The following is a 13652-nucleotide window of genomic DNA, read 5'->3' on the forward strand; positions in this document are numbered from 1 at the left end:
GAAATTTTAAACCTTGGAAAGATACCAAATTGAAAAGGGCTAATCTAGGCCCTTGAACTCCCACTGAAGTCAATGGGGTTTATTTCTATAGTACAGAATTGCAAGTAACTTAAAACAGTTGGTTTCTTAGGAACAAAGCCCCACGTTCTGCTTTGTCTCATTCCAGCACTTCTTTCTCCCCTGCTCCATCAATGAATGGAGCAGAAACTCCTCGCTGCCTTTCAAAGACAGAGGAAGGGGCTCGAAGGGTTGCCATTAAGGAAAGGAAAGTGAATATTGCAGTAATCTGTGTCCTGAATTTTCCTCTGCTGGCTTCCAGCTGTCAGCTAATGGCTTGGCTTTATTCTTTCTTTCTTTCTTTCTTTTTTTGCAGCCTAAATGGATAGCACGTCTCAGGAAATATGTGAGGTGCTACAAACTTTGGCTTCGGGGATCAGCTTCCAATATAGCAAAAGAGCAGAAGCAACTTCCCATAATCAACTGTTTATGGCTCTGAAGCTGAGGAAGTTCTTGAGATTCATTTATGGCTGTGTGAAATGTGTACATGCATGTATTTATTTATGGGGGAAAGGTTAGAAGTATTTCCCCCCCAAGATTCATAGCAATTGGGACCAAACAGTGAAACAATATATTATTTTCCTCTGAAAGCCCAGGTGTGTGAAGAGAAAGCTTCCTTCATACATATATGAATAGCAAAGAAAAAGAAAACCCTACTATGGATTATTACACATATTTCTGCTTTAACTTGACTGTCCTGATGGATGCATTTAGTATTTCCAGGCTAATTTTTTTTTCAAATGTCTATTTATTTAGAGATCTTCACAAACAGCTACATAAAATCCCAAGAAATTGATATGAGATTTTCTGAATTTGCTGAAAAAGCGGCTCCTGGATTAAGATGCTATGTTTCTATTATTAAAGGCGGGATTTAGAATCAGAGTTGCCACTGTGGGAACTTAATGCTTGCTGTGACAACTCAGTAATAGGTGCCATTGAAAGTGCTTGTTTTCAGATTGGAGAACAGACTGTAGATTTTGTTCACAAGAACCCATCAAAGGGAACGCAGCAGGAAGTAATGGCTTCAAAGAACTGGCCACCAGAACATCACTCAATCTTAGGGCTAATAATAATAATAATAATAATAATAATAATAATAATAATAATAATAATAATAATAATAATAATAATAATAATAATAATAATAATTTATTTGTTAGCCGCACCCTCCCCCGAAGGACTCGGGGCGGCGTACAATAAAAAACACAAAAAATACAAAAATGGACAAACATACACAAGAACAAAGACGTATACGTGTACGTGGAGTACGTATTATATCTAGGCTGCAAAGATCCACATGACCACTAGAGGGTAGCCAAGAGGTCCAAAAAAGCCTACTAATATGTTGCCCTCTAGTGGCCATTTGCATTTGAGCAGGCCAGATAATGATTTCAAGCCTTTGATATTACAACAGCTGGGATCTGGACTGCAAGTGTTGAGATGCAGAAAATCTCTATGATATTCTCCCCCCTCCCCCTCCCCAAATAATCTTTGGAGCAGAAAGGAAAACTGGACCAGAAAGTTAAAGTTCTGGACTTCAGTGAAGCAGAATCAGTCCTCACTATTCTTGACTTTGCTCCTGAAGTCTCAGCCACACTGCCCAAGCAAATGCAACAGGGTTGACCACTGCCACCTTCAACGCAGGTGAAACAATTCCACAAAAAGGGATTATTAAACCCAGCCATGCATCCTTTCTCAGGAGATATTAGTCAGCCAGGAGTGGCATGGATCCAGACTATAGAGGCAGAACTCACAGCGACAAAGACCCTGTCCATTTCCTCAGTAGTTCTGATCTTTGACATTGTAAGTTTTGCACCTACATTCTTGGAACTGGTTGAAACTCTTCCCAGATAACCAAGCAAAATCATGCTCTGGTCACTTCCATAGGACTTGCTCCGCCAGAATCAAACTTGGAATGAATCTGAACAACTTTGACAGATGCCTAGAATAGCAGCTCCCAAGGCCCTGTTTGACAGAGGTGGGTTCCGGATCCCGTCGCAACCAGTATGCTGCGCCGTGGCTTGGCGTCCACCATGTGCACGCCTGCTGTGCATGCATGCACACCCACCGCAACCCTCCAGCTGCTCGGCAGAGCATTGTGCAAGTGCCATCCTCTGCATGTGCATGCGCAAATGGCCCGGTTGGGTCCAATACAGCTTAGGAACATGGGTGGGTGGGCCCTCTGAAGCACCATACTGGAACGATGTCTGCTGCTCCCAGCAGGCACAGGTACACCCATAGCGGGGCATGCCGTCCATAACCCACCACTGCTTCTTGCTAAGAAGGGATCTATTCCTTTAAAACAGCATCACCTGCAAATTTTCTGCAGAACCATTAAGAGCAGAGAAGACCACTTTGTGCTCACGTTGCCATAAATAAGACTTAATACAGGCTTTCACCTATGTCTGATCAGATTCACTCTTTATCTTCCTTCAGCAGCACTCAAGGTGTCTCTTTCCTCGTTTCATCAAATTCTTTTGTAAACCAGGGATGCTACAGGATCCAAATTCACTGAGTCTCCATAGCTGCAATCTGATCCAAGGTCGTTGCATGCCCATTTTAACCCCTAGGCAGGGGTGTCAAACTTGAGGCCTGTGGGCTGGATGAGTCATGCGCTGGCCACGCCCAGTTTAGTGAAGGGGGAAAAAAGTCACAATACATGTTCTGCCCTGAGAGCTGTAAGCTTGCTTGGGGCATGCAGTTAACTCCACGCTTAGGAATCTCATTCAGATCACGTTTATTATCAGGCATTCTTAATAACAAAACTTACAGTTCAATGTGACGTTACTTCTGACTTTCCATAATCTGTCCAATCATGTGGTGTAAAAATGTTGATGTAAAAATGTCCCATGTTGAGCGGAGACACCATACGTTGTTTCTTTGGTTCACAGTGGCATTTAAAATGACCGGCTTGTTCTGCGCGCAGGCAGAACACCACAGTGGCCAATCAGAAACACAGATATCACATGTCATGGAACTACATTTCCCAGGAGGTAGTTTCTTAAAGGAGACAGCTCTTAATTCCTACACTATTTATATTCTGGTGGTGCCACCATGACAACACAAGTTTGACACACACACTCTGCCTTAAGGCCTTGGCCAAATTGTGCACCAGAACCTCAGGAAAGACCTCCTCAATTGCCTGGGTTGTCTAATCAAATAGATCCTTACTTTTTGCAGCTGGAGGTGGTGGGATTCCAGAGTGAGGAGGAAGTGATTTATACAGGACAAGGGATATGAACATCCTCCCAGCCCAGATCATATCATCACTGCTGCAAGAGGAAAAAACACAGATGTAGCATTCAACCTCTGCTGGGAGTTGGGCCTTCAATAAACTGGATCAGGTCCATGGTTGTTATGGTAACCATGAGCTCCCAGATCAGGAACATCTCTGACTCTGGGCCCAGAAAAAGCAGGTAAAAGTCCCCACTGCCATCTCTCTAGGGAATTCCACAAACCTTGAGGAACTCAAGCAGAGGAGCTGCTACACTGCAGGGAGTTAGGTAAACTGTTTCAACTGATATTTATGGCCCAATTTCTCAAACAAGGCCTCAACATCTGGTTATACTTGGGGTAATGCCCCTGAAGCTCATCAGAGACGCCAAGATGATGTCATCCACACACCTGTCCCTAATTGGGAGTTGTAGTTGTCTCAGGCCCCACTCAAAACCAGGAGAGAAATACTTCCCCCTCTGTTACATACTAGCTTCAACTATAGTGGTTTCCACCAAGGTCCTCTGTTCTGGCGGGAACAGAGGTTTAATCTTATTGGTCGAAGGGTCTGACAGCTCCCTATAAAAAGGCTGCTGTCAGACTCAACCTTCGCTGGATTGTTCTCACTTGTTGCATTTAATAAAGAGCTGTTGTTACCGTTAGCCTGTGTGTGCCTATCCATTAACCGATCCAACACTGGCGACGAGGGTGGGATTGGAAGGCAACTAGGCGAACCAAAAAGAGCGTAGCAATCCAGCAAGTACATCCAGCCCGGAGCTCAGCGCGGCTTCGAGCAGCCATTTTTGAGCGGCCAACTCAAAACACCCTCAGGACACAAAATGGCCATGCACGCCCCACCGACTCCGTATGACCCAGTCACCGAGCACTGGGACTTGTATATGCCACGGTTTGACTGCTTCCTTGAGGCCAACGACCTCATGGGCCTTTCTGAAGGCCCAAGAAGAACATGTTCCTCGGTTACTGTGGACGGGAAGTGTTTGAAACTGCCAAAGACCTGTCAGAACCAACGCCGCTACAATCGGTCGCTTGGTCCGTGCTCTCTCCAGGCTCCGGAGGCTTTCCTGAAGCCTGGGGAGTGCAAAAATGCCCTCCCTCAGCCCTCTGGAAGTCCAAAAAAGTTCAGATGGCCAGCGTGTGCATAAGCACCGGAGCTGAGGCCTAACATGCTTCCAAATATGGCTCCGTGTGCCATAAGCTCGCCATCACGGTTTTAGGAGAAGGATGAGTGCTAACTTTCTACAAAAGAAACATTACAATATATTTTCACATATAAGCCATACTGGAAGGGCCTTGGACGTCCTCCATGGTCGGATGGGGAGCATCTCAGAATAGCCTTGCACCAAATGGACAACCATTTGTCTGAAATGGTACTATAGGGTTACTTGCATGAGCAGGGGGTTGGACTAGAAGACCTCCAAGGTCCCTTCCAACTTTGTATATTTATTTTTTATTTATAAAAGGGGCAGAGTTTGTGTTGCAACAAGGTGATGTCCCGTGACACCTTTCTTTTCTTATATTGGAAGTATCTTTTATGAATTCAGACAATAGTGGCTGATTAAATAGCCACAATGAAACAAATTGTGGTTTAAGTGTGCTTGGTTTTCATCAAAAAAAGCCACATTTCCCTTGTCTGTTAAATTGTACAACAGCCCGCCTCCAACATTCCCCACACACTCCTCGCGCTGCTTGCACAGCTGTGCTTAATTTATGTACATAATTTGGTTGGGATCTCAAAAGGAAGAGGATGGGGGAATAAAATATCAAAGTGACAGAGAATTTGTAAAAACTATTATTGCTGTTGGTGGGGACTAAAATGGCTCACAGTCAGGTTCCGATGGTGTGTAATTGGCTCAGAGAGAAAGCCAGGTTTAATGGATGGAGAACTGGGGAAGATCATATATTATAATGTGCAACAGATTTACGTTTCCAAATTTATATACATTTCGAGTCTCCGAAAGTGAAAAGATCTAGGGAAGAATGTTAGGATTGTAACATGTGGTGTTCCTTGGGGGGAAAACTGCTGTTACGCGGAATACCTGGCTTTTAAAACACTCTCAAATGGGTAGAAATGAAAGAGTAATATAGTTGAAAAGGACGGTTTCGGGCAAAAAAACCGTCAAATGAATGCATTGATTTGCTTAACGCCTGTGGTGTTCACTTAATAGCCACCATAAAAAAGTCATAAAATTGGGTTAATCGTATGGGTGTCCCAACTTATGACTGTCATAACTTACCACAGAAATTCTGGGCTCCGTTATGGTTATAAATTGAGGACTAGCTGCAATTTTTGGAGACTATTCTTAGTAAAATGTCATGCACAAACAGCAGTTGTGCAATATGAGTCTGTTGCCAAGTGTCTGAATTTCGATCACATGACGGTGGGCATGCTGCAATGGTTGTAAGTGTGGAAAAAGTCACTTTTTTTCAGTGCCAATGGTCACTAAATGAGCTGTTGTAAGTCGAGGACTACCACCCTGCATTTCCTTCCTTCATCTTTTTAGTTAGGTTGACTTCGTTGTATTTACATTATTTTGGATTAATATGTTGTATTTATATTATTATAAACTATACAAGTCACCATGCGACAAGAAGATGGGCGGCTAATAAATTTTGTACAGATAAACAATGAGCAAATAAATAAATCCAATGGGAAAGGAGAGAAAAAGACACCAAGTGGGAGGAAAAGGAGAAAAAAAAACCTCATAAATTTTGGTCAGGCAATCTATGCCTGACCGGACAACTCTGCCAAAAAAAAAAAAAAAAAAAGTGATGCAGGTTGACATATCATTTGCATTTGTACATTTTGAAGACACTCCTATGACTCAAATAAGTATATAATTAATTTCATTACAGTGGGCAGAATCTTGATCGGTTAGCTTTGTGCTGGCTTAACCTGTCCTGGTGCCAAGTCTTTGAAGAGAATTTGAAGGCTCTTGCTCGTCTTTCTTATGTCATTTCTTTCCAAATTAGGCAGACCTTCAGAGAGAAGAGGCGATCAAGGAGATCTTCAGAATGATAGCTGTCTTCCGTAAAGGAAGATCCGTGTCCAGTCTATCTTGTTTACTCGGTTGAAAAATATGCCGTCTTTATTGATGCTGACACTGAGTTTGATCCACGTTGTGTACTAGATTTTGGACCAATGTATAATTGTTTCACGTACAGCTATAATTCCTGTATGTGGAAGAGAAACGAAAGATGGGTAAACTTGCTCTGGTTAGAGAATGTTCTTTTGTGTGAGTGTGGCTGGGTATGCGTGTGTGTGTTATTCTAAGACTCACAAAAGAATGACACTGTCATGGTGATGTTGCTGGAGCTGAAAGGACTCTTGATACGGGATGTTGGTAAAGTTGGGCGGGGGGGAAAGGGGGCGGGCAATCTGTTGTCCAACAGAAACAAAGGAATGAATACACAAACAGAGACATAATAGCTCTTTGCATTGAGACCTATATACCTCTCTACAGTGCTTTACAGCCCCTCTAAGCTGTTTACAGAATCAGCATATTTTCCCCAACAATCTGGGTCCTCATTTTATCGACCTCGGAAGGATGGAAGGCTGAGTCAATCTTGAGCTCTGTCAGGATCGAACTGCTGGCAGGTGGCAGAATTAGCCTGCAGTACTGCATTCTAACCACTGTGCCACCACGGCTCTTACACACCTACTCCTACATATATTTTTTCTGATTGATATAACTAAGAATGCCACATGGCATGTTTTAATCTATGAACTCATTCCAAACATAGAGTCCTAACACTTTTAGGAGTTATGTTGATATATATATACTAAATATTTGAGCCATATTTTATTTTTGTGTGGGCTCTCATCTTTGAAATAGCTACAATCAGGGGTGAGATTCAGTTGGTTCGGACTGGTTTGGGCAAACCAGTAGCTCCAACAATCAGCTGGGAAGCGAACCGGTTCTCTCCGACAATCAGGTGGGCTTGCCCGCCCCTGTGTTTTACTTACCTATATCCTCTCAGCTGATTTGCGCGGCAGAGCGAATTGCCATGTCTCAGCTGTGTTACTCCCCAGAGGTAATGTGGAAGGGACCATATTTTTCGGAGTATAAGACGCACCGGAGTATAAGACGCACCAAGATTTTGAAGAAGCAAGTTTAAAAAAAAAGTAGGTAGGTAGATAGAGGGATAGAGAGGGAGAGAAAGAGAGAGAAATACAGTAGGGAGGGAGGGAGGGAGGGAAGGAGAGAGAGAGAGAGAGAAATACAGTAGGTAGGGAGAGAGAGAGAGTAGGTAGGTAGGTAGATGTTTCCAGGTGTATTTATCCATGTGCTGGAGAAGGAAATGACAATCTGCAGCACCTAAGACTTTTTTCTGCTGGCACAGCACTTGATCAATGTAATTCTCATCAATTACTCTAACTAAAGAGCTTTCCAAAAGAAAGAAAAGCTTTGCACTCTGCAAACCTCCCCAAAATGGCCTGTTTTTGCGAAAACGGGCCCATTTTTTAAAAAAAAAAGCATGAATAGCCTTGCCGGGGGGGGGGGGGGCTTGCAGAGTGCTCCTGGGGGGGGGGAGCCAAAAACGAGCCAAAAATGGCCTGTTTTTCACGAAAACGGACCCTTTTTTGTCAAAAAAATTGCATGTATAGCCTTATGGAGACTTATAGAGTGCTGCTGGGAGCTGGGGGGCAAAAACAGCCCATTTGTTGCTCTTTTCTGCCCTCCCCAGCCCCCAGGAGCTCTCTGAAAGCCTCCATAAGGCTCTGCACGGCCATTTTTGTGAAGGGGCGGGGCTTCGGGCGTCCAAAAAAATGCTGTATTCGATGTATAAGTTGCACCCAGATTTTCAGCCTCTTTTTTGAGGAAAAAAGGTGCGTCACACTCCGAAAAATAGGGTAAGTTTTGTTAAAACTATGCGTGCGTGCAGAGCACGTGATCACCGAACCAGTTGTTAAACCGGCAGGATCCCACCACTGCCTACAATTTGACTCTAGACACATCAATCTGATCATAGTGTTTTATGGGATCAGCCAAATCCCAATTCTCTTTTTTCTCCCCAGTTCCATGCATCTCTGTTTTCCCCTAGATTTGGGCAGTGCCCCTCTTAAAAATGGGAATCTGCTGGGAAGAGTCCTGAAGAAAGTCCAAGTGAACTTTTGCAGAAGAATAGAGTACAACTGTGCAGATTTTTAATTTTCCTTCATAGGTTGCACATTCGAAAACAATAATCACACCTGGAAATTTGGCTTAGCCCAATCATTTGAAGGCAGCTGAGAAAATAGACATATAATTGCCTTCCCTTTACAGGAATCCTGTCTTGTGTTCACTAGCAGACAGATGCTGCTTAGGCAGGATTGGGTAAACCTACCACTTCCATTAAAACAAAATGAATTCCAGGGTTTACTTTTGTGGTTGCCTAGACAGGTTTGTTTGTTTGTTTATTTGGATTTATATGCCGCCCTTCTCCAAAAGGACTCAGGGCAGCGTACAACATTAAAAAACATACATCCCAAAAGTTAAAAAAAAAATTAAATCCATATCCAAAAACAAACCGAATTTAAAAGACAATACGTTTAAAATAGGTTAAAATTAACAGGCCAGGCCGGCTTGCTGGAAAAGCCAATTTTTTAGGGCGCGTCAGAAGGACCGGAGGTCGGGGATTATGTGAAGCTCCAGGGGCAGCTCATTCCAGAGGGAAGGCGCTCCCACAGAGAAGGCTCTCCCCCTGGGGGTCACCAGCCGACACTGTCTGGCCGACAGCACCCTGAGGAGGCCAACTCTGTGGGATCGTACTGGACGGTGGGAGGCTACTGGTGGCAGTAGGTGGTCTCGCAGGTACCCTGGGCCTAAGCCATGGAGTGCTTTAAAGGTCATAATTAATACCATGAATCGCACCCGGAAAACAACCAGTAACCAGTGCAGGCCACCTAAAAGGGGTGTAACATGGGAGCACCTAGGTACCCCCATGACAACCCGCGCGGCCGCATTCTGGACCAACTGAAGCCTCCGGGTGCTCTTCAAGGGCAGCCCCATGTAGAGAGCATTGCAGTAGTCCAGGCGAGAAAGGACAAGGGCATGAGTGACTGTGTTGGCAAAGTGTTCAGAAGTGGCTTGCCTCCTCCTCCTCCTTCTCCACCACCACCTCTTTCTCCTTCTCCTCTTCCTCTTTCTTTTTTTCTTTTTCTTCTTCTTTCTCTACTGGCCAAGGTCACCCAGCTGGTTTCATGCCTAAAATGGGTTTGGAACTCCTTGTGACTGGAGCTGCCTTGTTTCTAGCCTCAGGCCTTAACAACCACACCAAACTGGCTCTTCTTGCATAATTATAAATATTTATTGCAACCATCCCAAAGGTCCTTAAATGAGGAGCTTTCAAAGTCGGACATCTTTGTCTAGCAGGATTTTATAAAAATGAAGAGAAGGGACAGGTTGGAGGTTGATGAAGGATGCAGATTAAATACATTAATCTGTTGAATGCACAGGTAGTCCTCAATTTACAACAGTTCATTTAGTGACTGTTCGAAGGTACAACGGCACTGAAAAAAAGGAACTAATGACTGCTTTTCACACTTATGATTGTCGCAACGTCTCCATGGTCATCTGATCAAAATTTGGATACTTTGCAACGGGCTCATATTTTATGACGGTTGCTGTGTCCCAGGGTCATGTGATCACTTTTTGTATCCTTCTGACAAGTCAACAGGGAAGCCACATTCACTTAACAACCAGGTCATAAAATGGGGCAAAACTCACTTAATAAATCTCTTGCTTAGCAATGGAAGGTTTGGGCTCAATTATGGTTGTACAGTAAGTCTAGGACTGCTTGGAACTAGGGAAGAGTCCTGGGCAACTACAGTGACTTAAAGATGAACCTCAAGTCAGGAGGATTGAAAGATAATTTCAGGGGCTGCCTTTGGGGACAAGTCAGTGAAGCCAATTTGGGTAGCATTACCTAACAGTGGGAAATCATGTACTCAAACTATAGAGCGCACAGATGGGAAGGCACTGGGCAGTATTCTCAAGACCTGCCTATCATAAGTAATGGCAGCAACCTTGGCTAATAAAAAAAATTAAGTCAGGAAACCCTAAGACTACGGAGTGAAACAATATCCTGTTTCAGAGGTGAGTTCCTACCAGTTCACCTGAGTAGGTAGTAACTTGGCTGCCCGCGTCCCCAAACCAGTTCTGCCATCTTGTTTTCTGCTTCTGCGCAGAAGCAATTTTTCACTACTGTGCATCAAGCCCCCACCCCCCAAAAGAGCATGTCCCTGAACAAATTGGCAGTAAAAGAAGCCAGAACCCACCCCTGCCTTCTTTCCCCAAAAATAAGATCTCTCCGGATAATAAGCCCAATTGGGCCTTTGAGCACGTGCGCTAAAATAAGCCCTCCTCCGAAAACAAGCGCTCCCCCCAAAATATTGCAACACAGCAGCAGCCATGAGGTGACCACGCTCGCTCCCTCCTGCACCTCAAAAGTAATAAGACCTCCCCGAAAATAAGGCCAAGCGCTTATTTCGGGGATCAAAACAAAAGAAGGCCCTGTCTTATTTTCGGAGAAACACGAGTAACAACCATGACTAGCAAGATGCCCCTGCAATGTTGCCAGGAACACAACCTGGATATGTTAGGAAACTCATTCAGAATTGAAATCAACTCAAGAAAGTCTTTCAGATCTTCTCTCTTAGCTAAACAATACTTGTGGAAGCCACTTTAAAGAGTAGCTTAGTGTTTCAATCCGCGGGCAAGTCTCCGTTGACATTACAGATAATTGGAAGAATCTGGCCATAGCACAGAACTCGAAAACCAGGCTGAAAACCACAGAGGTAATGGACAGATTGCCCAGACAGGCCAATCATTGGGGATGGAGGGTTGAAGAAAGATATGCAGGGAAAAAATATTTCGCTCCTCTAAAATACTAGTTAGGATGATACTTTCTGAAATTAACTGTTCCAGAAGGCAGATGAGAATTGTTTAATTTCATGAGTTGCTCCCGAGTCAGTTGAGGAAAGTAGCTGAGTTTTATGTTTTTGCTTTTGGAAATATTCTTTGAGGTGAAAGGAGGGGAAGTGGCAGGCATGCTGCGTACCCTTAATTTTTAAAGAGACAGGCGACGTTGTAAGTGCAGCCTCTTTGTAGCAGATACTCTGTTTTCCAGCAGTTGTGAGACAGCGCTTAAATCAAGGAGAATATGTTTAAATGATGACCCTTGGGAGGGGGGATAAAAACGGCAAAGAGAAACAGTTTACAGGGGGTTGCTTTGGATGCGATCGGCAGCACCAGCACATGAAATGAACTGCTGTGCCTCTCTTCCTTTTTTGGCTGCAACAATATTATTTTTATCTGGGGTCTCTTTGACTGCCAAGTAGCAAAACACTCCATTAACGCAACAGCAGCCGTTTGCACTTGATTTCGAAGAAAAGAAAGTCAACATTTCATTGTTGGAGAATGATCGAAATGGGGAATCTTTATTGCTAAACTCCAGGCAAAGACATTGGCAAGTCTAAAGTAAATATGAAAGGTCACCAGAAGTTCGCCCAAGATATTGTTTAGCTTCATAAGCAAAAGGTCACTTCTCATAATAAAAGTTGACCTGAGGCCTGCAGGTCTCCCAGTGGCTCATAAATGATGGTGTCCTTCCTTTTCCTGGCTTGATTCTCTTCAGACTGACTTCTTTCCAAGTTTGCTTGCAAAATGAAGATCCAGAATTTGTTATTATGTACTGTCTAGGATAGGGATAGAGAGGTGGCTCAGTGGATAAGACGCTGAGCTTATCCATCAGAAAGGTCGGCAGTTTGGCGGTTCGAATCCCTGGTGGAGTGAGTTCCCGTTACATGTCTCTGCTTCCGCTTCCCTGGCAGTTTGAAAGCACATAAAAACTGTGCATGCGCTAAAATAAGACCTCCCCTGAAAATACACCCCCAGCCCGAAAATATTGCAACACAGCAGCAGCCATGAGGTGACTATGTTTGCTGTCTCCTGCACCTCAAAAATAATAAGACCTCCCCAAAAATAAGACCAAGTACTTATTTCAGGAGTCAAAAGAATATAAGACCCTGTCTTATTTTTGGGGAAATATGGTCGTTGATAGAGAAGTAGGTCCCTTCTATTTGGCAGCAGTTCTCCAGAATTTCCGGTGTTACTACCTTGTGTCTTTGATTGGCGTTTAAACTCGAGCTCTTCTGCATATATAACATGCATACTTCAGTGTAAATGATGGATAAACATATGTCATCAAACACCCATGCCTATTATGTCTTTTTTCCCCGGGGCTCCCAAAACACAGACAACCGTTAGATGGCAGTCAAGAAATACAGAAATCTAAATTCTTTACTGCCCAAATGTCTTGTTTTTGTAAAAAAATGATGACAGCGCTGCTGTCTTGCAAGCTCCGCCCCTTTGGGCATGGATGTGATGTCACTGTGCATGTACAAAGGGGACAGAACTTGCATCAGGATGGCGCAATGCGGCCTTTCCACTCTGTTTTTAAATTCCAGGAGGCGTTTACAGCAAGCAAATGACAGAGTTTATTGCTCGAAGGCATTCTAGTTCTGAGGGTCTACCCCTATGGCTTGCTAGGCAGCTCATTCTGCATTGCAGGTTGTGGTGATGGAAGTTAAAGATTTGTAGGGTTCAAGGCAGAGGTGGTATTCAGCCGGTTCAGACTGGTTCGAGCGAACCAGAAGTGGCAATCTGAGAGTGAGCCCTAACCGGCCCATCCGCCCCAGCTCTATGCTGTCCTATTTAGCCACATTTTCAAAGCCATGTGCATGCGTGCAAGCTACGCACATGAGCAAAGTACACGCACGAAAGGTGCGCACATGTGCAGAAGGCATGCACGCTCACAAAGAGAGAGTGCACGCGCACAACGAACCAGTGGTAAACTTCTGGGAAACCCACCTTTGCTTCCAGGTGTGCCCAACATTCTTGATGCCACTCCTAGTTGCTGCCCCCTGGTTGGTTGGCATGGAATGAAGAAAAAGAGAGAAAGGTCCTAACATCATATCTAGCTTACAAAAGGTTCCGTGCTTCTACTATTCCTAAATTAAATGCATGATCTTGCTCACTACCCAAATCTTTAGTGGTTTATCATAAAAAACCCAAAAGCTCATTTCCTTTCAATCAATCACATCAATGACAACAACGATAACAATATAATAAAAATCCCTTTTAAAAGGCATGCTTCTAAGGTCTGATTCGCAGAGGGTGTATTCCAAAGAATTAAGTGGCTGCAGCTCTCAATCGCGAGAAACAAATTAACCCAATTTGAAGACACGTCTTCTCAGAGCGCCTCGCTGGGAGGAGAATGCATACAGGAATCTTCTCTCAAGGAGTTGGCATCTATGGAGTTTTATAGGTAATAGCCAACCTTATATATTTCATGCAAGATAGCAAGATTGGCAGGCGGCA

Source organism: Natrix helvetica (genome assembly GCF_964273705.1).
Source record: "Natrix helvetica genome assembly, chromosome: 6".
NCBI classification, from domain to species: Eukaryota; Metazoa; Chordata; class Lepidosauria; order Squamata; family Natricidae; genus Natrix; species Natrix helvetica.